Raw genomic sequence first — 3,773 nt, 5'->3', positions numbered from 1 at the left:
ATCCTGGGCCAAGATATACAGACCTTAAGAGAGCACAAATGCCAGCCCAGGCTACTATTCTCAGCAAAACTCTAAACATAAATGGAGAAACCAAGATATTAAATGATAAACCAAATTTACACAATATCTTTCTACAAATCCAGCCCTACAAAACATAATAGATGGAAAACTCCAACACAAGGAGGGAAACTACACCCTAGAAAAAGCAAGAAAATAATCTCCTTGAAAGAAAACCAAAAGAAGAGAGAATCACAAACATAATTCCACCTCTAACAACAAAAATAACAGAAAGCAACACTCACTGTTCCTTAATATCTCTCAATATCAATGGACACAATTCCCAAATAATAGAACATAAACTAACAGACTGAATACGTAAAGAGGACCCAGCATTTGCTGCATACAGGAAACACATCTCAGAGACAAAGACAGACACCACCTCAGAGTAAAAGGCTGGTGAAAACAACTTTCCAAGCAGATGGTCTGAAGAAACAATCTGGAGTAACCCTTCTAATATTGAATAAAATAGACTTTCAACCAAAAGTCATCAAAAAAGATAAAGAAGTACACTTGATGTTCATCAAAGGAAAAATCCACCAGGATGAACTTTCAATCCTAAATATCTATGCTCCAAATGCAATGGCTTCTACATTCATAAAAGAAACCTTACTAAAGCTCAAATCACACATTGCAACTCACACAATAATAGGAGGAGATTTCAACACAACACTCTCATCAATGGACAGATCATGGAAAAAGAAATTAAACAGAGACATAGAGAAACTAACAGAAGTTATGAATCAAATAGACTTAATAGATATTTATAGAACATTTCATCCTGATACAAATGGATATACCTTCTTCTCACCACCTCATGATACCTTCTCCAAAATTGACCATACAGTCAATCACAAAACAGGCTTCAACAAATACAGAAAGATAAAATAATCCTATGCATCCTATCGGATCACTACAGATTAAGGCTGGTCTTAAATAACAAAAAAATGACAGAAGGCCCACATATACATGGAAGTTGAACAATGCTCTACTTAATGATAACTTGGTCAAGGAAGAAATAAAGAAATTAAAGACATTTTAGAATTTAATCAAAATGAAGGCACAACATACCCAAACTTATGGGACACAATGAAAGCAGTATTAAGAGGAAAACTCATAGCTCTGAGTGTGTGCAAAAAGAAACCGGAGAGAGCATATATCAGCAGCTTGACAGCACACCTAAAAACTCTAGAAAAAAAGGAGCAAATACACCCAAGTGGAGTAGAAGGCAGGAAATAATCAGATTCAGGGCTGAAACCAACCGAGTAGAAACAAAAAGGACTATAGAAAGAATCAGCAAAACCAGGAGCTAGATCTATGAGAAAATCAAAAAGTTAGATCAATCCTTAGCCAGAGTAACCAGAGGGCACAGAGAGTGTATCCAAATTAACAAAATCAGAAATGAAAAGGGAGACATAACAGAATCTGAGGAAATCCAAAAAACATCAGATCCTAATATAAAAGCCTATATTCAACAAAACTGGAAAATCTGGTGGAAATGGAAAGTTTTCTACACAAATTCCAGGTACCAAAGTTAAATCAGGAGTAGATAAACTATATAAACAACCCCATAACTCCTAAAGAAATAGAAGCAGATATTAAAAGTCTCGCAACCAAAAAGAGCCTAGGACCAGATAGGTTTAGTGCAGAATTCTATCAGACCTTCATGGACGACCTCATACTGATACCATCCAAATCATTTCATAAAATAGAAACAGACAGAGCAATACTAAACTCCTTCTATGGAGCCACAATTATGCTTATACCTAAACCACACAAACACCCAACAAAGAGAATTTCAGACCAATTTCCTTTATGAATATTAAGGCAAAAATATTCAATAAAATTCTCACATACCAAATCTAAGAACACATCAAAATGATCATCCAACATGTTCAAGTAGGTTTCATCCCAGGGATGCAGAGATGATCCAATATATGGAAATCCTTCAAAGTAATCAACTATATAAACAAACTCAAAAACAAAAAAACCCCATGATCATTTCACTAGATGCTGAGAAAGCATTTGACAAAATTCAACACCTCTTCATAATAAAAGTTCTGGATAGATCAGGAATTCAGTGCCCATACCTAAACATAGTAAAAGACATATACAGCAAGCTAGTAGCTAACATTAAACTAAATGGAGAGAAAATTGAAGCAATGCCACTAAATCAGGCACTAGACAAGGCTGCCCACTGTCTCCCAACTTTTCAATATCGAATGGCTGAGAAGCACCTAAAGAAATGTTCAACATCCTTTGTCATCAGGGAAGTGCAAATCAAAACAGCCCTGAGATTCCACTTCATACCAGTCAGAATGGCTAAGTTTGAAAACCCAGGTGACAGAAGATGCTGGCAAGGATGTGGAGAAAGAGGAACACTCCTCCATTGTTGGTGGGATTGCAGACTGGTACAACCATTCTGGAAATCAGACTGGAGATCCTCAGAAAACTGGATATAGTACTATATGAGGACCCAGCTATATCACTCCTGGGCATATACCCAAAAGATTCTCCAACATACAACAAGGACACATGCTCCACTATGTTCATAGCAGACTTATTTATAATAGCCAGAAACTGGAAAGAACCCAGATGCCCTTCAACAGAGGAATGGATACAGAAAAAGTGGCATATTTGCACAATGGAGTACTACTCAACTATCAAAAACAATGACTTCATGAAATTCATAGGCAAATGGATTGAACTAGAAAATATCATCCTGAGTGAGGTAACCCAATCACAGAAAAACACACTTGGTATCCATTTATTGATAAGTGTATATTAGCCCAAACGCTCCAATTACCCAAGATACAATCCACAGACCACATGAAGCTCAAGAAGAAGGATAACCAAAATGCGCTTGCTTCACTCCTTCTTAAAAGGGGCAACAAAAATGTCCATAAAAAGGGATATGGAGGCAAAGTTTGGAGCAGAGGCTGAAGGAACAGCCATTCATAACCTCCCCACATGTGCCCCACATACATACAGCCACCAAAACTAGATAAGATGGATGAAGCTTAGAAGTGCATCCTGACAGGAACTGGATATAGATGTCTCCTGAGAGGCACAGCCAGAACATGACAAATACAGAGGTGAATGCTAGTAGCAAATCACTGAACTGAGAATGGGACCCCCATTGGTGGAATTAGAGAAAGGATTGAAAGATCTGAAGGGGCTTGCAATCCCATAAGAACGACAATGCCAACCAACCAGAGCTTCCAGGGACTAAACCACTACCCAAAGACTATACATGGACTGAACCTGGGCTCCAACTGCATATTTAACATAGGATGGCCTTGTAGGGAACCAGTGGGAGGAGAAGCCCTTGGACCTGCGGGGGAGTGGTAATGGGGTGGATGTAGAGGGGAACACCCTTATAAAAGAAGGGTAGTGGGATGGGATAGAGGCCTGTGTTCGGAAAGCTGGGAAAGGGAATAACGTTTGAAATGTAAATAAAAAATCTAATAAAAATAAATAATTACTTGTAACCAGTTTTGAAATTTTATTTATGTTGTATGTTCACTTTCTTGTTACAGGGATTTTTTTTCTAAATTTTGCTTTGCAGGAACATTTTAATACTTATATTGGCCTTCTGTTTGTGTACATTTTTCCAAACATTAAATTTCTCTATGGTAATTTTCCATATCCAAAGGCAGTATTTAGCATGGTTTGATGTAATAAAAGCACTCCTTAAATAATTTCTGTGTGTCATA

The sequence above is a fragment of the Rattus norvegicus genome, chromosome 4, assembly GCF_021556685.1.
Source record: "Rattus norvegicus strain SHRSP/BbbUtx chromosome 4, alternate assembly SHRSP_T2T, whole genome shotgun sequence".
Classification (NCBI taxonomy): domain Eukaryota; kingdom Metazoa; phylum Chordata; class Mammalia; order Rodentia; family Muridae; genus Rattus; species Rattus norvegicus.
This window is presented reverse-complemented; position numbering follows the sequence as displayed.